Genomic DNA, 23,731 nt, shown 5'->3' with positions numbered 1-23,731 from the left:
AACTAACATGTACAGCTAGGAACAGTAGCTAGTTGCTCATTCTTACGCCAATAGATACCTTCTTAAACTGCAAAATTGTGAATTGACCAGCATGAAAAAAAGACCATAAACACTGCAAACTTTAAAGACCTGATCATGCTCAGTGTCCCCGCAGATGAATCGCGCAAGTGCCCAGATGGTGAAAGTGCAGAATCCGGGCTAAAAGCGGCTACTTCATCGGGGTTTTGGCTCGGGTTTGAAGGGATAGTTGGGATGGAAGCAGAGTCAGTTGAAGGCATCACACCACCAGAAGATGGCAAAAGCGGTGAAATATCTGGTGATATCTTGGTAGATGGAGGTGCGGGGACAGTATTAGGCAGCAATGCTGGTGCTGCTGGTATCGTATCTATTTTGAGTTGATGAGAAGGTGAAGAATATGAAACTGAGACCATAAAAGACATGGTAGTGAGTGTGACTGCCATAAGCAATACCATAAAAGATGCCATCTACTATATACAAAGAAAGAATGATAGGTTTTTCTAGTGCAACTCACTTTAATAAATGTGCAATGAGGAGGAGCTATGCGAAAGTGGGATTTTCAAGGGGCAGAGTTATGATTTAGATTTTAGAATATGAAAAAGTTATGGTTAGAAAAACATTCATAGGGTGGGGTATACAAAGCATGTGGATGGTGATTATAGGAGATTGATTAGAAGATACAGGTTGGCAATGTTGGAGAAGAAGACAAGGTTTTCAACAAATTATGCGAACATATGATAACATTACACTTCCCTGCAACTAGCCTTGTAATTGAAGCTGTGCTCCTAAAGCTCATTTATCTAAACTTATCTTGACTCGACCTCATATACGAAGTTAATAATGTACCGTACTCAATTAAGCTCGACTCAAAAATCCTGCTCGAATCGAGTTGAAACTTTGTTTATAATTTGAATTAAATCAGTTAAATCATTCCTGATTTTGACAAGTTCATTTAAGTTAAACAAACGGCTAGACTAGTTTAAAAATATCCGAACTTGGACTCGCTTTTCGACTTAGTTCGATCAAAGTTACAACCCTTTTTACCTACTCTCTCCGTCCCAATTTATCTGTCATGTTTGATTTTTTACGGTCAAACTGATTTTATTTTGAATGAAAATTTTATATAGTATATAATTGAAAATATGTATAAAAATTATATCACTAGAAAGTACATTTAATATACTTTAATATGCAATTTTCAGGTTTTTAAAATATCGAAATAATGAGTTTTTATTTACGGTCAAAGTTGAGTCAATTTAACCGTAAAAAATCAAATAAGACATATAATTTGGGACAGAGGGAGTATTATACATTTTTTGAAATTGTGTAAGTGTACAAGCTTGCATTTACTGGACTCGAATTACGTTACTATTATACATTTTTTAAAACTCAATTAGCGTGCACACATTTATATCCCCTTGAACTCGAATTACGATATTTGATTTGAAATGATTAAACATTCAATATAGTTATTTAATCTCAGTTTTTTCGACAAATCATAAAACCTTTGTTATAAAACGATATTACAATAAATCTCATAAAGTCTCATGTGTGTGTACATTGACCTTAAGATGAAGTAGAAGTCCACCTTTAATTTGAAAATGAGTAGATTTCTGTTATTTTATGCTGTGAATCATTTGAATTTGAGGTACCTGGTGACAGTAGTATTCCCTACAGCTGTACAGGCAAATATTGAATAAAAAAATTGTATTAACAAAATTTCTGTATAGCTTGGGTTCAACTATAAAAGATCTTAGTGTTAAGAGAACCTGTTCATCTACACCGGAGAGAGTTGATCATTTAATTATTCTAACTTAATGTTCTATAACATTAATAACAAGTTAATTACTGTACTTTATAAAACACTGATTTATTAAAAACAAAATATTGTTTATAAAAAAACAAAAAACTTTAGTTTGGATTTTCAAATCAAAACCTTTTTGGGCTGCAAAGATGTCGTCTTTGGGTACTCGGGCACACTGTAACTAAAGTCAAGTGAAATGCAAACCTTAAAGTCCATGTTAAAGTGTTGGACTTCAAAATCCAAAGGGGGAAAAGTCCTTTTGAGCTAATTATAATACTAATTGCTTGATTATTCTATTCAATAGAACCTATTTACATTTTTTACAAATGTGTAAGGATTGGAATTTAGTATCGCACAAAACAAATTACCGTAAAATGAGATTTTAACTACAGTTAAACCTCGATTAAGTAATATCCGATAAAGTAATAACCTCGCTTAAGTAATAATTTTCATCGGTCCCAACTTGGGCCAATGTTGTAAAGTAATATTCTCGCTAAAAGCATAAGATAATAAAAAATTCGAAAGTCATTAAGGGCCCAAGTAATATGTAAAGTAATAATTCCATAATTATATATATATATATATATATATATATATATACTGTATAATGTATATGATTACAAAATTTAATTCTTATTAAAATATGAATCTATTGTAGCTTGTTTCTTCTTTCCACCAAAGCCAAAATTAATCTCGTCCTTGACTTTATGTAAAGCAAAAATAACTCCTGGTATGTTTTGCTCGTGTTGTAACAAGTAATTGTTCAAAGTGGTGAGTGCTTGAAATGCTTCCTTTGATGACACGCTTGGGATGACATTGCTATCGTCGGGTTCAGGATCAGTCCCTTCATCAGTGCTCATTACCGACTCAATGATTTCTTCGTCCGTAGGTGATTCCATAACCGCATCATAAAAATTCATTGCATGTGATTAATTCTAGTTTTTATACGTACATTATATATTATACTGTACCACGTAAACATAAAAATTCGGTAAAGTAATAAAATATTACTTTATCGATAAAGTAATAAAATATTATTATATCGATAAAGTAATAAATTCGGTAAAGTAATATTTTTTCCCGGTCCCAAGGGTATTACTTTAAAGAGGTTTAACTGTATTTGGCTTCTATTCTTAACTGTTAGTAATCATGTACTTTTGATTATAACTTAATCCTTAACCATGTTTTGTAAGTTAAATTTTCTGTAATTCTTCAACGAATTATATTTTTATGAAGTATTATTGGGTTGCAAATTTATTACTAACAGTAACAGATAAGAATTGTGTAACCTATTCCTTAATAAATGGGTTGTACGAGTTTCTCTAACATTCAAGATCATTAATTATTGTATCAACGTCAATAACTTATCATTAATGAATTACTCCTACAAACATTGAACCGTTTTTGTGTTATTGATGACCTCAAGTAAGTTTTCATTAATTTTAATATGTAAAACTTATTTTATCTGATGTCACCGTCATTGGAATTCTAATTAAATTTACGAGAATAAGGATTTTAAGGTTAATTTTAGGAAAATTTCTCAAGGTAATGATTGATTTTCAGTGTATTATATTTGTTATCAAATTGCTTATTTTTCTAATTGAAAGACATGTAAACTATATGACAAGTGAATATTTAATAATAAATAATTGTGATTATTTGTTTACATGTATTTGTGGCGATCTTAGAAAAGGTATCCTAAAATTAATCGAAAAAATGACCAAAATATCTCTTTTTAGATATCATTTTGTCCAAAATACCCATTCTGAAAAAAAGGTGTCCAAAATACCCACCAGATACTCCACCGATACTGATCATAGCAGTGTTTTCATGCATAGGGACTTGAAAAGAAGAGACAATATCATGATCATTCATGCAGGGAGTTCCTAGAGTGGATGCAGCCAAATGCTCTAAATATGCAATTCTATGTTTGCAAGAGGCAGTGAGACTCTCTAGTGCTCCTACTTTCTCTTTAATCTCATTATTCTCTTCCTTAACCCTCTTAAGTTCAAGTTTTAGTTCATGAAACATGGTTTTAACAGACTCAAACTTAGACAAAAACACATCTTCCTCTCTAATGAATTGAGGAATAACTGTGGGAGTTGCCTCTTGAGGCTCACAGTGCATCAGGGGCACTTGTGGCCAAATGTGTTCATTAGTGATTTGAGAATCAGCAAGATTAGAAAATGCTTCAGGCATGTTAATGTTGCAAAGTGCAAAAAAAGATGAGATTAGCATACCATAAGGCATATAATCTATAAGATGTGCATTGATCATGTTTAGAAGAATAACATAAGAGATACTGAAGTGGATTTTATTTGTGCATAAAAGGTACATGAGTTTCATATCAAAGAAATCAAAGTACTTACTTTGATTTGGTTTTGGCATAACATTTGCCCTAATGATTAGAGCAATATGCTGAAAACTGCCAGTGAAATGTTTGAAATGAATACCACAGTTAATGTCACATAAACCATCAGGAATGTCAGATTTACAAAAAGTGCCAAGCACTAGTTCAAATTCAGATTTGTTAAAAACAAACAGAGAGAAGATGTCCTAACAAGGCAACTCACACAGATGCAAAGGTAAATGCAGTGCCCTATTAATGCTTTTGTTATCAACACAAATGACCTTTTTGTTGACAGATGTAGTGAAATGCAATATACCATCTATCCCTTTGATGACATTCATGTTACAGTAGAACTCTCCCATGAGGTGTGTGCAATAGTGCTTACCTAAGTTATACATGAGACCATCCCACCTAGCCCTTCTAATTAAGAATTCCACTTTACCCTTCACATCAACACAAGTACCAGGTTGGATATTTTTGATAAGTTCAAGAAACTTGTTGGTGTTTGAAGGGTTTGACAGTTTTGGTGGAGGGGGCTTTGGTGTGTTCATAGAGTTGTTTGTGTTTTGTCTTAGGTTAGCTTTTCTGGTGTATACTTTGGCTTGCAAAGGTTTAGGAGGTCTAGGGTTAGGGGATTTAGGATTTTGATATTTTCTGCTTTGATAGAAAGGGATGGTATGGTTTTTATATCCCTTTCTGTATTGTCTTGGAGGGAGTTGTCTTTTGTGATGGTGTTTGGGCAGAGAGGTTGGAACAGGTTTGAAGGCAGAGGTCTTATGGTGATGAAACTGATTTTTCTCCATATCTTCAAGAAGATATGGGTTTTCAATCAGTGGTCTTGGTTTAGGGTGAAAAGGGTTAGTATAACGACTCGTGTGTTTTTGAATTATTTAAATATGTGATTAGTACGGAAATTATTAAATAAAATATGTGTATTGGTTTTGATCGCTCTGTGTTGGTTGATTATTATATAGGTGTAATTTATAATATACCGGGTTGTTCATGTGATTAATTATGGAGTCGTATTGGATTGTTTTCATTTTTAAAAGTGGATTTGGTGCAAATTTATTTGCATAAATATTGGGAATGTTTCAAAAAATATTTTTATGATTTTATAATTACAATAATTATTTTTAGGATTTTATAAAATTGAGGAATTAATATTTTATTAATTATTTATCTTTAAATGATTTTCTGAATGCTTTTATTTGCAAAATCCATTTTTAATTCTATAATTCTTCAAAAATTATGAAACCCATATTTATTTATGTTTGGAATATTCTGAGAATTTTAAAATTATTTTGGAAATTTTCGGGATTAGTTTCACGCGCTCGTTGTTTCGTTTTATTGATAAAAGCGGGTACACGTGACATTTCAAAACTTGTGCTATAATTTTGAAACTTACGTTTTTATTTACTTCGGGATATTTATAATATTTTAAGACTATTTTCATGATTTTCTGAATCTGTTTTAAGTACACCTCAGTTCGTTAAATGTGAAATACAGGTATATACTGCGTTCAAAAATTATTTTTAAATTATGAAACTTATGTTTTTATAAACTCCGGGATATTTCTAACATTGTAAGACCATTTTGGTGATTTTATGAATTTGTTTTAAGCGCGACTCGGTTCGTAATTGCGAGTTTCAGAATAAACCGGGCCTTAAAAGGTTCGTATTTATCCTTGTAGACACGGGTTAATTTATCAGCAATTGGTTGGACACGTGTCTTGACTCTGTTTAATTTCGTTTCTAGCGAATAAAACACACACGCAGCTCACTCACTTCCTCTCCTCTTATCATCTCTCTCGCACATCTCTCTCACTCCTCTCGCCTCTCTCACGCATCACTCTCTTCTCTCCCCCTTTATTTCTTTTTCTCCATCTTCAATCTTCCTCCATGGATCCCTGTTATTTTTCCGGTATTGCCGCGATTCCGATGTGGGTAATTGCCAGTGATTCGTTGCTTGTTCTCTGGATGTTATGCTTCTGTGTATATCCATTTGTTGATATGTGTATTGTTGCGGTGGTAATGTTGATGTCTGGTTCTATTATTTTCTGGCCACTACCTTGTTCCCGGTTATGGCTTCGGTTTGGTCTTGTTGAATTATATATGTATGTATATGTTGGGTGTATGTACGTGTGTTGCTTGATTACCTCGCCTTGCTGCTGTTCCGTATTATCCGGTTGCCGCCAGATTACTTTCCGGTGAGGTGGCCTGAGATGGGTCGCGGGTTTTGCTCCGTGCTTTAAGTCTGCTATATTTTATTCATTTGTTGTTGGTTATTCAGAATGATTACTGAAATTTTAAATGATTTTCTGTGGTGTTCATTCGAAGTAATTTCTGGAAAATCCGTGTGAATTGTATCGTATTTTCTCGGATTATTTTAGGAATAAAACAAATAGATTCATATGATTATTCGAATATTGTGATTATGGAAAACTTAGTAATTTCTTATCGGTGAAGTTTCATGTGGAAACCCGAAATTTTTCGGGTACCAACGAATTTTTGCCGCCGTCGCCGATGAGCCTCGGCGAGCCGACGGTGGACTATAATGATTATATTCTGAGTCCTAATTTAACAAATAAATGTAAAATGCGAATAATAATAGTATTGAATTGACGTTTGGGAAATTGTGAATATTGGTTGTTGTGAATTATTGTGGTGAAGTGACGTCGAATTGTTCGACGGGTTAGTCCGATAAATAAAGGAAGTGCTGCTCAATTTCCGGGAAACTGAACTACGTAAATACGGGAACGTATTCGATGATTATTGGGATGTTGAATGACTATATATATATATATGTGTGTGTGTGTGTTTTATACGAAACTTGATTGTACAATGTGATGGAATATTTTTCTAAATCGATAACCCTGATTTCATAAAATAAAGAGTATGGTATCTTCCGAAAACGAACACTGAACCGATTTTCAAGAACGTGAGCCCTAAGTGATACGTGTATTATTATATGAAGTATGTTACGAGTCGGATTTTGTGAACGTTCGGGTAGATTGTTAGCGAGGATATGTCAAGTATAATCGAATGTCTAAGTTAGGATATTTCGACCTTGTAGATTCTAGTCGGAATGCCTGAGAATTGGAATTGGACGAAAGATGGTTGGTGGTGAGTCGAAAAGCTCATTAAGGTCTCAATCAAAGGACTTAAGTGTTGAGGTCGAATCCAGAATGATATAGTAGTTGGACGTAAAAGCCTAAGCGGCAGAATTGGCCCAGAATTGATCAGTAATAGTTGTAAAGCCTTGTAAGGCAAGTATTCCTAAACTTTTCTTCAAAATATATTACCAATGTTTTCGAACTATTTCGTAACATGTCGCTAATTATCAAAATAATTCCTATTTTATACTGCAAGTGCTTTAGACTATTAAACCTTAAACCCTGATTCTTTCTTGATCTTGAGTCGTAAGCCTTATTCTTTGCAAACCGTACTTTGTTGATCCTCAGACACCAAACCACACAAATATGATACTACTTCTCAAATGTATAACTACCCAACTTCAAACACTGGAACGAAATTGCTTGAAAACACAAAAGTTTTTATATCTCAACCATTTCTTACAACATCAAAGAACTATACCTCGAACAATCATTATTTGTTTAATACCTGATCACTTTACAAACTGAAAACCGTTTCTTATACGTACCTTGATACACCCCTGTGATGCATCTTGAATTGTATTATGTTTTATTACCGATGCTTTATCGCTGTTAAATATGATCTTGCTCATTGAATTACATTGTTATTACACTGAATTGTTTTAGAATTGGATAATTTTCTTTATATGGACCAGATTCGTGGTCAGACCAGATTCGTGGTCGAATTAGGGCAATGTGTGCCTTGGATCCAGTAATTAGAGCAGTGCTGTGTGCTTTGCTCGGGGTTAGTGCGTAACTGATCAGCAGCCTAACCTTGGTTTTAAAACTTAAAATGAATATCCAATTCTTATGACTAGTGAAAAAAAAGAAACTTGATTCATCTGAATCATCTCACTTGATCATTGTTTAACCCCAGTTTTTGTTATTATGACTTGCTGAGCTAGTTAGCTCACTCTTGCGAATCTTTTTATGTATTCTACAGTTAAAAAGGGATACGGTTGATAGCGAGGTTTCCCAGTTCAATGTACGAGCTAGGATTCCAGATTGAGTTGGATCAAGCTAGCAGAAGCTTATGGAGGTAGTGAGATAGTAGTATTGTAAGAATAATTTTATTATCAGCTGTAAGTTAAATTAGTTGGGATTTGGTACGTTGTAATAAAAATTAAGGTTGTGACTTGTGTTCATACTTTCACCTGTTGCGATCCATGGTTTTGTGAAGCAGGGTCATTATAAATAATATTTCTTATACAAGTTGATATATTGTGTTTGTGTTGTGGACCCCAAACTTCTGACCCGGGTTTGGAAGGTGCTACAGGTTGGTATCAGAGGTACAGGTTATAAGTCACTGAAACAAGCCTAGATTGTCGGGATTGGGTAGAGGGTTAGGATTAGGAATAGAAAATAGAAAGATAAGACGTTGTGAGGTTGAGTGCGATGGTATAGTAGGTCTCCGGCACAATTTGTATTGCGATTCGGGATTCTCAGCTTGCGACGTGATTCCCAGACAACGACAATGGCAGATCTTGATTCCCCGGTGTCATTGGATCATTTGGAGCTTTCCGATCGAGGATCTTCACCTTCTCCCAGATTGGATTTGCACCTTGTTCCTTCACCAGCATTAATGGTACTTCCTTCTGGTATAACGATTGCACTTCTTCAAGCTATTCTACGCTAATTTTCCGCCTCTTGATGCGAGATTACCTATTCAAGAACTTCTATCTGTTTATTCTTGTTTCATTGGACATTCGGCTGTGAGTGTATCTCTTTAGTTACCCTACATCCTGCTCCATACCCCAGTTTAGAACTTGTCCTATGAAGCGATTGTACCTACGAGGAAGGATTCGAGAGCTACAGTAAATGGTGAGCGCTTGAGTTATAAATAGAGGTGAGACGAAGTTTAGAGAGGAGATTTAAGTGTTTTAGAGGATAGCTGTTATCGGGTTAAAAGAAGCCCTTAATGACTAAGCCACCCGTGAATAAGTATGGGATGAACCAGGTGAATTTTGAAAGAGTAAAAGAGAAAAGTATAAATCTGGGATTTTTGTGAAATTAAATGACAATGATATGATAATTGTGATATGTAAAGTAGTAATGTGATGTGATACGAGCAAACTTTGTTCTATGAAATAGACTTACTAACTATTGGATAGCCTGTTTTACTTAACTACTGCAATGATAATGTCGGGAGTATCACCAGTATGGGAGCCTTGATGTGAAACTACAAATAAGATAATGTGCAACAATAATTGAATTTTCGTCGATTAAGGAAGGTAAGTGGATTTGATGAAGAAGAAAAGGTAGATTGAAGCGAATGGACTTTTATATGATCGATCCATTAATTTGGTACCTTGTTATAGGTCGGAAGACCAACAACCAACTCATATAGTAAGGACAACCAGGTTTGTGATTCTTTTTCAAACTTTTTAAACAAATTTTCGAAAAAGATTATCCTTTACAAATTTCTAAAAGCCTTTCTGAATAAAATGATTTTTAAACATTGGTTGTCAAGCTACTACTTGAGTTTCTTGTTTGTTAGAAAGCCCGGATTACCTGGAAGGATGCTGTTTCAGACTTAGTATTGCTAATTTCGAGAATGAAGTAACCTATGATTATGAAGAAGTTGATTATTGCTAATAGTAAAAGTGCAAGTTTTGTTCGATAAAATTTACAACAGAATCAGCGTACGGAGTAACTATACATTCAATTACTAGGACTATCAGAATTCGAAGAACTCATTGATTTAGCAGAAGCCGGAGCATGATCGAAGAAGATTGGAATGATTTCCAGACCTCTCTAAAAGCAGAATATTATCAGCAAAAAGATCGTGATATTGAATGGTACGTGGTTATTCTAAATTAAAAGAGGAATCTCGAAGTTACTTGATAGGAATGCAATTATAATCGGATTCTTAAGATATTATACGTGTAAGTGCGATGTTAAAGATGCAAAACTTAGCAAGTAAGAATTCATTATAATGCTTGGTTGCGACGACATTTCAACAGACTTTCTAAAACTGTATATGATGCGATCGGGATATGATCGAACAAGTTCGAAAAGTGAATACAAGTGAAATATGGATGGTGACCAATGGTATCGTTCTTGTCTTCAATATTACAGCGTATATTCCCTTTTTGATTCCTAAATAAGTATGAACTTCTTTTCTTAAATAAACTCCTTGCTATGATATCGAAAAGGAGGATATTGCATTCCTTTCAAATTTAATTGTTTCCCCCAATTTTTGCTTTCTGATTGGGACAAATAGTGTTATGGTAAGACACTTTGTCAGAATGACGAAGAGTCGGGTGGGACGCCACCTAATCATATGTTGTATGCCATATTCTAACACCCTCCAAATCCGGGGTATAGATTTGGGGCATTATTAACAACAATTACCAACTATACCTGCACAAGCGGAATATAAATATAATAATTACCCCGAACTATCACTACTCAGGATCTTTTAAGGTTTGAGTTTGGAAACAAGAATCATACACTACACTTTATTACAAACCCAACTAAATAAAACCTGTCTCAAGAACTCTCTTTATTACAAAACTTTATTCTATCTACAGTTTCACTACACAATCTTTTATTCAAACTACACAAGACTTTTATTCAACCCAACATTACTACTTATCCTGCTACACCTGATCTGGCAATTCAAAGCTCTCTTCGGGAATAGGCAGGAACACTCTTGGTATAAGAGGGTCCCGCTGCTTGACTCGCTTCTTGACTATGCGGGTCCTGATGGGTTTCATTCTCTACCTTAACTGTAAAACAATAGGAGTAACAATAAAAAGGGATGAGCCAAAATTGCTCAACAAGCTGCAACAATATATATATTTATAAAGAGAGAGAAATAAATGAACCAAGAAGCTGCTGGTTTGAACAACCATCTGTATCTGTATATGATAATAATTTGCCAATACTGGCGAGTGCCAAATGAACAAGACTGGAAACAAGAACCAACATATGCACTATAACCTGCTGATCAGTCAGAATATAGTGCGGATCTATACCCAACTGCATAGACCCAACCAACATTAGGAGTACTCAGGCAACTATGGCCTATTAAATAATGGCCTGGGTAAAACCCAGCCCGTAAAGTAACCATCCAGTCCAAGGCTTAGCATCCGGAATATTCGGAATGCTATTGATATATCCCAACACCAGGATATACCAGACTATATGTAACAAGGGTAAAGGAATTGAAATATGAACAAGGAATTCAATAAATTGGGTAAATCAAGAATTGAAATGAAATGGAACAAGTGATAATAAATGGGTAACAGTGTATATGAACAATGATTATCAAAGAGAATTGATACGATAGAAAGGAATTATAAATCACTATTCTGAATTTAGAATAGGGGAAAAACTTGCCTTGCGCGTACTTAACCTGGTTTAACTCACTGCCTTCTGACCCTAGCTTGCTTTGTCTTGCTAACACTGAACAAATCATGGAAAGATAGGTGTTTAGATAATTTACTACATACGTGTATCTTGAATTGATATCACGCAACCTTATCAGTCTACCCATGCGTTTCTATCTGACTCGCATATATATATATATACATACATTTATACAGCACATCTATTCACATAATCACATAAAGCACGTAGCACGTAAATCACATAATTAATTTCTAGATTTATAATTATTTTTAGAATCAATTCTGGACTTATACCTGCATTACTAGTTGTATCTGATTTTATTATAATTTTTCGGGATTTATTCGGCTCAATTATATCCCTACTAGGACCTACAAACTATTAATTATCACCAAACCACTCTTTTTCGGAAGAAATTATAACTTACAACCATTTTTATTGGATTCGTCTCATTTTTCTGAGTCTAAAGGTCTTCGTTTCACTCAAATCGGACTAACGGTTGAATTATTATGAATTAAACAAGATTTAATTAATTAATAATTAATTATAAATAATTAATTATAATTAAACAATCCTTAATTATATTTTTAAATAATTATTTAAGAAAAATCAAAGTCAAAAATAACTTTTTTATAATTTTTGGAGTTAAAACGAAGAAGTTACGATTTATTGAAAATTATGTGATTAATTATCGCAATAATTAATCACCTTTTTTTAATATTGAATAAATAAATAACTAATAAACAATTAATAATTGCTTATTTAATAATCTAAAATAATAAATCTCTAATTATCAGGATTAATCATAATTTATTATAATATTTATAACGTATCGATATTTATTCGATTAGATCGATTATTTACAAATAATCGATCGATTCTATTAACAGATACGCTATTTATCGAATATCTACTATGTGTTCGAATTATAATCTAACTCAACGATTACTTACTCGTATAAATACGAGCTACTCGCCATCCTCATATAATTATCGAACTATTACATTATTACTGAAACTTATACGATTCGTTAATCAATTAATTATCGGTATTTAATTATACAATACAAATAATCACTACAATATTATTCGAATAACTATCGCTCGAATAATAATTCTCATTATCGAATCATTACTCGTAATAATAACTAATTATCGAATTATTAATCATATTATTTAATTATTTTTAATCCTTATTTCTTAATTAATTACCTAATTATTAATTAATTACCTAATTATTAATTAATTAGATAACTAATAAATAATTAGATAAATAATTAAATAATTAATTAAATAATTAAATTCGAATTTATAAATTAATAAAATAATTTAGAAATTAATAATACTATTTTTCAGAATTTAAAACTAATTTTTAATTAATTTTTAGAATTTTTTTAAAACTGATTTTTTTAATTTTACAAAACATAGATAAATAATTATTAAATAAGAAACAAAAACAGGAAATGGATTTCTAGGTTTAGGGGATTGAAACCGGGTCATAACATCGGGTCAACGGGTCGTCCCCCAACCCAATCGGGTCGGGAAGAACAACCACCGCCATCACCAGATTCTGGTGACGGTGGCGGTTCCCGACGGTACTCCGACGACTATACAGCCACGAACAGCTCGATTCCAGACTGATTTCTTCTGTTTTCTCGTTCCACAGTAGTCCACAGCAGTCTCCCCCACCATCCACCTCCTTCCTCGTCGTCCCCGACATCGAGAAGCTTCAAGAACGCCGCCGCCGCGGCGGTTCTCCGGCGACGCCAAAAACGAAGCCAAATCCTACGAGACTGGTACGAATCAATTGCAAATTACACGATCTAATCACCTATATCATCATAACCATCTAACAAACAACGAATCGAACAACCCGAATTAGAATTTTAAAACCGAAAATACGAAATTAACATCACGAAATCAAACAACAAAAACGCTTACATAATCAGAAACTACGAATCACAGGCTTCAAAACGGATACTTACACGACTGATTTGGTTAACAGAATCACGATCAAACTTGGCTTTGATTCCAGGAACTCCAAGAACCCTAATCCCCCTTTCTGAATTTTCTGAATTATTTTCTGATTTTTTTATAATTAATTAATAGATAATTACTGAAAAATCAGATATTTATACTATGTAAAATAATACCCCTAAATAAAATTAAGGGGCTAATTACACTCCTAATAAAAATATTTGGCCCCAATTTTTATAATTTTTGGGTATTAATAATTAATTTTTAAATATCCAATAAATACAAAATAAATGCTAAAAATTCCCAAAAATTGTGAATATTACAAAAATGCAAAGAAAAATGATATATGATAATTTCATGATCATATAAAAATAAAAATGTGATTTTTGTGGGGCTTTTGGTACCCGAAGGGGTCCGGAAAAAGTCGTTTTTCGCGAAAAAGGTCAATTGGTAAAACGTCTAGGGGTTCAGAATAGCGATATGGTATAGGGCATTTTTGGCAAAATAGGGCCAATGAATTTGTTTGAAATACGGGCTTTTAAAACATAGTTTTGAGCTGTACAGGTTTTGATATAATATATATAACTGACGATAAAACGTTCAATAACTATCCAAAACACGTTTGGATCAAAACAACCAACACATAACACATAGCAGTTAGGGTTCAACGACTTAACACATTTAATCACATAATAATACACATAATTTATTATTATTATAATATAATACAAGCGTAATTCCTCGGTCGTTACATTCTCCCCCCCTTAACAAGATTCTGTCCTCAGAATCTAATTATGCAAATAACTGAGGATACTTTTCTAGCATTTCACTTTCAAGCTCCCAGGTTGATTCTTCAACCACTGGGTTTCTCCATAAAACTCTCACTAATGACACAGACTTATTTCTTAATACCCTCTCTTGCCTATCTAGAATTCTTATTGGCTGTTCTACATATGACAAATCTGCCTGAAGTTCTACTGGTTTATATTCTATTACATGCCTTGTATCAGGATTATACCTCTTAAGCATAGATACATGAAATACGTTGTGAATGTGCTGCATATGGGGTGGTAGAGCTAACTCGTACGCAACCGTCCCAATTTTCTTCAAAATCTCAAATGGTCCAACGTATCGTGGCTTCAATTTCCCTTTATTGCCAAATCTGGTCAATCCTTTCCATGGCGATATTTTGAGCAATACGTGTTCTCCTTCCTGATAGTCCATATCCTTCCTGGCTTGGTTTGCATATCTGCTTTGTCTGTTTTGTGCTGCCTTGATTCGTTTTCGAATAAGATCAATCTTTTCTTTTGTCTGCTGAATTAATTCTGGACCCAAAATCTTGCGTTCTCCAACTTCATCCCAGTGCACGGGTGATCTGCATTTCCTCCCATATAATGCTTCATACGGTGGCATTCCAATACTGGCGTGATAGCTATTATTATAAGAAAATTCCACTAGGGGTAAATGTTCATCCCAACTGCCTTCAAAATCGATCGCACAAACTCGTAGCATGTCTTCAATCGTTTGAATTGTCCTTTCACTTTGGCCGTCAGTTTGCGGATGATAAGCTGTACTCATATTCAACTTCGTTCCTAGACATTCTTGGAATTGTCTCCAAAATCTTGAATTGAAACGAGGATCTCGATCCGATACAATTGATACTGGTACTCCATGACGCATCACAATTTCTTTGAGATACATGTGCACTAATTTGTCGAGCGAAAATCTTTCATTAATTGGTAGAAAATGTGCCGACTTTGTAAGTCTGTCAATGATTACCCATATCGCATCATGATTTGCCCTAGTCCTCGGTAGTCCTACCACAAAATCCATCGCTAGATGTTCCCATTTCCATTCTGGAATGTCTAATGGTTGCAATAACCCACTCGGACGTTGGTGTTCTGCTTTAACTCGCTGGCATGTGTAGCATTTACTCACCCATTCTGCTATCTCCTTCTTCATATTCGGCCACCAAAAGTTTTCCTTTAAATCGCGATACATTTTCGTGCTTCCTGGATGAATGGAATACTTCGAATTGTGCGCATCTCGCATAATTTCTTCTTTTAATTCTGCCTCGTTAGGGATCCAGATTCTTGACGCAAAACGTAAAATTCCTTCATTATCATTCTGAGTTGTAATCTCTTCTCCTGTTAAGCTGTCGTCTTGACTCATCACTTCTTCTTGACAACGGCGAATCTTTTCCAGCAATTCTGGTTGGAAAGTCATAGCGTAGATAGTTTCTGCAGATTCATTAGGAATACGAATTTCGATTTCCAATTTGTCGAATTCCCTGGCCAATTCTTCGCATGAAGTCAACCGATTCAATCTTTCTTTTCTGCTTAGCACATCTGCTACAACATTTGCTTTTCCTGGATGATAACTGATTGTAACATCGTAATCTTTAATCAATTCCAGCCATCGACGTTGTCGCATGTTTAGTTCCTTTTGCGTGAAGATATACTTCAGACTTTTATGATCCGTGTAGATTTCACATTTTTCACCGTACAGATAATGTCTCCAAAGCTTCAATGCAAATACAATTGCTGCCAATTCTAGATCATGCGTAGGATATTTCTGTTCATGAGGTTTAAGTTGTCTCGACGCATATGCAATGACGTTACCATGTTGCATCAACACACATCCTAAACCACGATATGAAGCGTCACTGTAAATAATAAAATTTCCTTGCTCGTCTGGCAGTACTAATACTGGTGCCGTCACCAACCGATTCTTCAACTCTTGAAAACTTTCTTCACACTTACTATTCCATTCGAACTTTTCACTTTGTCGAGTTAACTTGGTCAGCGGTGTAGCTATCTTCGCAAAATCTTCGACAAATCTTCGATAATATCCTGCCAAACCTAAGAAACTTCGAACCTCTGTCGGCGTCTTTGGTCTTTCCCAATTCAACACAGCTTCAATCTTTGCTGGATCCACTCGAATGCCTTCTCTGCTGATGATGTGCCCTAGAAACTGCACTTCTTTCAACCAAAATTCGCATTTGGAAAATTTTGCATAAAGCTGCTCCTTCTGTAATATCTCCAATGTCGTTCTTAAATGCGCTGCATGCTCTTCTTCCGTCTTTGAATAGATCAAGATGTCATCAATAAATATAATGATAAACTTATCCAAATACTTCTTGAATATTCGATTCATCAAATCCATAAACGCTGCAGGTGCATTCGTCAATCCAAAAGCCATCACAAGAAATTCATAGTGTCCGTACCTTGTTCTAAACGCTGTCTTTGGAATATCTTCGGCCTTGATCTTTAACTGATGATAGCCTGATCGTAGGTCGATTTTCGAAAACCATGCTGCTCCTTTTAGTTGATCAAATAAATCATCAATGCGAGGTAAAGGATATTTATTCTTGATAGTTAACTTGTTCAGCTCACGATAATCGATACACAGTCGCATACTACCATCCTTCTTTTTCACGAACAATACTGGCGCACCCCATGGGGATACACTTGGCCTTATAATTCCTTTGTCAAGAAGTTCTTGTAACTGCTTTGCTAATTCCCTCATTTCAACAGGTGCCATTCGATATGGAGTTTTCGAAATTGGTTCAGTCCCTGGCGTCAAGTCAATAGTGAACTCGATTTCTCGATCTGGTGGAAGTCCTGGTAATTCGTCCGGAAAAACATCAAGAAATTCACAAACTACAGGAATATCTTCAATCTTCAAATTTCCCTTATCAACATCTCGTACATAGGCTAAATAAGCTTGACATCCTTGACGTAGCAATCTTTTCGTCTGCATTATTGATAGGAATTTCTGCTTTTGCTTCTCACCTTTAAATATTACCGTTTCATTTTCTTCAGTTTGCAATTTCACTCTCTTATTCGCACAGTCAATTTGAGCATTATTACTAGACAGCCAATCCATTCCTAAAATAATATCAAACTCCCCTAACCTAAAAGGTATCAAATCAACTGAAAAATGACATCTCCCTATCTCAATATCACAGCTCGGACATACTCGATCTACTGCAACCTGATCATTATTCGCTAATTTTATGACTAACACTTCATCCAACCACTGAATCTCACAATCTATCTTAGAGATAAAGGCTTCAGAAATAAAAGATCTAGTAGCTCCTGAATCAATCAATACTAAAGCATTTACGGAATTTACAGGAAGTGTACCTGCAACCACATTCGGACTCTGTACCGCTTCCTTCATTGACATGTTGAAAGTCCTTGCTCTGGGCTGATTTTGCTGTGGTAGTGGAGGTGGAGGTAATGCTAAAATTCTTGGAATACTGGCAGCCATTGCAATTCCTCTGCAGTCTTTGGCGATATGTCCTTTTCTCCCACATTGGAAACAAGTAACTTCTGCCTTTCCCATTGGACATTCTCCAGAATAGTGTCCCCTTTGCTTGCACTTGAAACACGTAACATTTAGCTTGTTGCAAACTCCTGTATGCTTTCTACCACACGTTCTGCAATCAGGTATAGGCGGTCGGATAAGTCTCTGCTGAATTGGGGCTGGAAGTCGATTTCCCATCCTCTGATTGTTCTGCTCTGGCCTTTTGAAATTTACTTTTCCCCGAGCTTGAAATCCCGGCCTTTTGTTGAAACGATTCTGAAAATTCCCTGGTCCTTTCTCTTTCTGAGCTGCTTCGCTTTCTCCTTCAATAATCATAGCCTTCTGAACAACAGCCATATAAGTTGTCAATTCAAACACAGCTACCCTGCTACGAATCCATGGTTTCAGTCCTTGCTGAAATCTCTTGGCCCGCTTCTCGTCCGTATCCACCTGCTCTGGAACAAACCTTGCCAATTCAGTAAACTTGGTTTCATAATCCGCAACCGATAAGTTGTCTTGTTTCAGCTCCAGGAACTTGATCTCCATCTGATTCTTCATAAAACGAGGAAAATATTTCTCCAAGAAAAGATCAGTGAATCTGTTCCAGGTCACCACACCTTCTTCCAAAGCTTTCTTTGATTCCCACCAGTAATTAGCTTCGCCTTTTAGAAAATAGCTAGCGAAATCTGTCTTCTGCTCTTCCTCGACCTTTACCAACGAAAAAGCCTTTTCCATCTCTTTCAGCCAAGCTCTCGCTTTTGTAGGATCTGTGGAACCCATAAATTCCGGTGGCTTCACCGACTGAAATTGCTTGAAAGTAGTCATAGGTGCTGCTGGAGGTATTTGATGTCCTGGATGAGCGGCTTGCTGTAACATCTGTTGCTGGAACTGCTGTTGCTGCTGCTGCATTTGTTGTTGCATCATCAACATCTGCTGTTGCATGAGATTAAACATCTGATCCATCTGTTTATTATTGTTTTGGCCATCGGTGTTTCCATTCGATGAGTCGGGCTGCGCTTTTCTCTTAGGTGCCATTTTTCTGGTAAATAAATAATGGATCTTATTTAATAACAGTATATTAAACATATATTAAAACAGTCGATTCGAGAAAATAAAATAACTTATTAAATAACTGGATAGATAAAACAGTATGATATGTTTTAAATTTAATAATTTTTTTCAACATGATCGTGAATAAAACTACATCTGTAAATATGCAATGGTACTGAAATAAATGTAAATGCTTAAATGACTGGAAATAAAATAAAGAAAACGTGCAAAAGATTATCTCATATATATATATATATAGGTAGAACACCAGCTACAGGTGTCAGTGCTTGATACAAAAACCTATGATATAACAGTCGTACTGCTACTACTATCAGTCAGAGTCAGTAGCTACACTCATACAAACTAGTCATACAATACTATGCTGCCTCTATCTACAAAATATACATAATACAACACTCATTGATCTACTGTTCTCAAAATCCTGGTGATACGTGGCTCAACTCCTCCTGCACTGCCTCTAGCACTGCCTCGGTAAGTCCCAATGCTCTGCGATATGCTGTCTCCGCACTAAGATCCTGCTGTCTCAAATCAGTAAGCTGCTGCGAACTAACCCGGTGAATATGATGTAGTCTCTCTCTCAGTATATAATCCGGTCGTAATGCTCTGACAGGACCATCCGTCTGTGTCTCATACAATCCAAGGATCTCTCTACACTGGTTCTGCCATCTAATCCTCTCCTCCCTCTCTGCCTGAAAGCGCTGGTAAGTCACGGTATGATGCTCCTGAAGATCAGTACTGGAACCTCGAGAAGGTAATGGTCCATCCACCACGATCTCATCCATAAACTCTGGCTGAGGAAACTGATAAACTCCTGGAACAGGTGCATAAATGGCTAATGGGGCAGGAAATAAGACAGGCTGCTCCATAGGCGCATACACGGGCGGCTCTGCCTCTGGCTCCATCGGTGGCATCTCTGGAATCTCGACTGGTGGCATATGAATCTGAGGCTCTACATCCTCCCACTGCGGAAGATCAACCATATCAGGAATATCAAACATCGGAAACTCTAATGGTGGAATATCTGGTATTTCTGGCTCAACGTATGGAAAATAATCTGCAAAACCTGGTACCTCCGGGAAAAGTGGTATCTCTGGTGCTGGCTCAGGTGGCAATGGAGGTAAAACCTGCTCTGACACTGGGGCTACTACCGGTACATCCACTGGATCTGTCTCGGTCCTCTCCGTAGACGATGATAAAGAAGCCATCTAATATACATGAAAATAATAACACAAAAACAATCAAATCACAATCCTATAACTCATAACTTCTAATCACATAGACAAACAGTCCTAACACTCTCACTCTCATCCTATCTTATTTTCCTATCTTATCTTAACCCTAACATTCTTGTTTTCCAAGGTCAATCCTAAGCTCTGATGCCAACTCTAACACCCTCCAAATCCGGGGTATAGATTTGGGGCATTATTAACAACAATTACCAACTATACATGCACAAGCGGAATATAAATATAATAATTACCCCGAACTATCACTACTCAGGATCTTTTAAGGTTTGAGTTTGGAAACAAGAATTATACACTACACTTTATTACAAACCCAACTAAATAAAACCTGTCTCAAGAACTCTCTTTATTACAAAACTTTATTCTATCTACAGTTTCACTACACAATCTTTTATTCAAACTACACAAGACTTTTATTCAACCCAACATTACTACTTATCCTGCTACACCTGATCTGGCAATTCAAAGCTCTCTTCGGGAATAGGCAGGAACACTCTTGGTATAAGAGGGTCCCGCTGCTTGACTCGCTTCTTGACTATGCGGGTCCTGATGGGTTTCATTCTCTACCTTAACTGTAAAACAATAGGAGTAACAATAAAAAGGGATGAGCCAAAATTGCTCAACAAGCTGCAACAATATATATATTTATAAAGAGAGAGAAATAAATGAACCAAGAAGCTGCTGGTTTGAACAACCATCTGTATCTGTATATGATAATAATTTGCCAATACTGGCGAGTGCCAAATGAACAAGACTGGAAACAAGAACCAACATATGCACTATAACCTGCTGATCAGTCAGAATATAGTGCGAATCTATACCCAACTGCATAGACCCAACCAACATTAGGAGTACTCAGGCAACTATGGCCTATTAAATAATGGCCTGGGTAAAACCCAGCCCGTAAAGTAACCATCCAGTCCAAGGCTTAGCATCCGGAATATTCGGAATGCTATTGATATATCCCAACACCAGGATATACCAGACTATATGTAACAAGGGTAAAGGAATTGAAATATGAACAAGGAATTCAATAAATTGGGTAAATCAAGAATTGAAATGAAATGGAACAAGTGATAATAAATGGGTAACAGTGTATATGAACAATGATTATCAAAGAGAATTGATACGATAGAAAGGAATTATAAATCACTATTCTGAATTTAGAATAGGGGAAAAACTTGCCTTGCGCGTACTTAACCTGGTTTAACTCACTGCCTTCTGACCCTAGCTTGCTTTGTCTTGCTAACACTGAACAAATCATGGAAAGATAGGTGTTTAGATAATTTACTACATACGTGTATCTTGAATTGATATCACGCAACCTTATCAGTCTACCCATGCGTTTCTATCTGACTCGCATATATATATATACATACATTTATACAGCACATCTATTCACATAATCACATAAAGCACGTAGCACGTAAAGCACATAATTAATTTCTAGATTTATAATTATTTTTAGAATCAATTCTGGACTTATACCTGCATTACTAGTTGTATCTGATTTTATTATAATTTTTCGGGATTTATTCGGCTCAATTATATCCCTACTAGGACCTACAAACTATTAATTATCACCAAACCACTCTTTTTCGGAAGAAATTATAACTTACAACCATTTTTATTGGATTCGTCTCATTTTTCTGAGTCTAAAGGTCTTCGTTTCACTCAAATCGGACTAACGGTTGAATTATTATGAATTAAACAAGATTTAATTAATTAATAATTAATTATAAATAATTAATTATAATTAAACAATCCTTAATTATATTTTTAAATAATTATTTAAGAAAAATCAAAGTCAAAAATAACTTTTTTATAATTTTTGGAGTTAAAACGAAGAAGTTACGATTTATTGAAAATTATGTGATTAATTATCGCAATAATTAATCACCTTTTTTTAATATTGAATAAATAAATAACTAATAAACAATTAATAATTGCTTATTTAATAATCTAAAATAATAAATCTCTAATTATCAGGATTAATCATAATTTATTATAATATTTATAACGTATCGATATTTATTCGATTAGATCGATTATTTACAAATAATCGATCGATTCTATTAACAGATACGCTATTTATCGAATATCTACTATGTGTTCGAATTATAATCTAACTCAACGATTACTTACTCGTATAAATACGAGCTACTCGCCATCCTCATATAATTATCGAACTATTACATTATTACTGAAACTTATACGATTCGTTAATCAATTAATTATCGGTATTTAATTATACAATACAAATAATCACTACAATATTATTCGAATAACTATCGCTCGAATAATAATTCTCATTATCGAATCATTACTCGTAATAATAACTAATTATCGAATTATTAATCATATTATTTAATTATTTTTAATCCTTATTTCTTAATTAATTACCTAATTATTAATTAATTACCTAATTATTAATTAATTAGATAACTAATAAATAATTAGATAAATAATTAAATAATTAATTAAATAATTAAATTCGAATTTATAAATTAATAAAATAATTTAGAAATTAATAATACTATTTTTCAGAATTTAAAACTAATTTTTAATTAATTTTTAGAATTTTTTTAAAACTGATTTTTTTAATTTTACAAAACATAGATAAATAATTATTAAATAAGAAACAAAAACAGGAAATGGATTTCTAGGTTTAGGGGATTGAAACCGGGTCATAACATCGGGTCAACGGGCCGTCCCCCAACCCAATCGGGTCGGGAAGAACAACCACCGCCATCACCAGATTCTGGTGACGGTGGCGGTTCCCGACAGTACTCCGACGACTATACAGCCACGAACAGCTCGATTCCAGACTGATTTCTTCTGTTTTCTCGTTCCACAGTAGTCCACAGCAGTCTCCCCCACCATCCACCTCCTTCCTCGTCGTCCCCGACATCGGGAAGCTTCAAGAACGCCGCCGCCGCGGCGGTTCTCCGGCGACGCCAAAAACGAAGCCAAATCCTACGAGACTGGTACGAATCAATTGCAAATTACACGATCTAATCACCTATATCATCATAACCATCTAACAAACAACGAATCGAACAACCCGAATTAGAATTTTAAAACCGAAAATACGAAATTAACATCACGAAATCAAACAACAAAAACGCTTACATAATCAGAAACTACGAATCACAGGCTTCAAAACGGATACTTACACGACTGATTTGGTTAACAGAATCACGATCAAACTTGGCTTTGATTCCAGGAACTCCAAGAACCCTAATCCCCCTTTCTGAATTTTCTGAATTATTTTCTGATTTTTTTTATAATTAATTAATAGATAATTACTGAAAAATCAGATATTTATACTATGTAAAATAATACCCCTAAATAAAATTAAGGGGCTAATTACACTCCTAATAAAAATATTTGGCCCCAATTTTTATAATTTTTGGGTATTAATAATTAATTTTTAAATATCCAATAAATACA

Source organism: Apium graveolens, chromosome 9 (assembly GCF_009905375.1).
Source record: "Apium graveolens cultivar Ventura chromosome 9, ASM990537v1, whole genome shotgun sequence".
Taxonomy (NCBI): Eukaryota; Viridiplantae; Streptophyta; class Magnoliopsida; order Apiales; family Apiaceae; genus Apium; species Apium graveolens.
The sequence above is the reverse complement of the archived record's forward strand: the minus strand, read 5'-3'. Positions refer to the sequence as shown.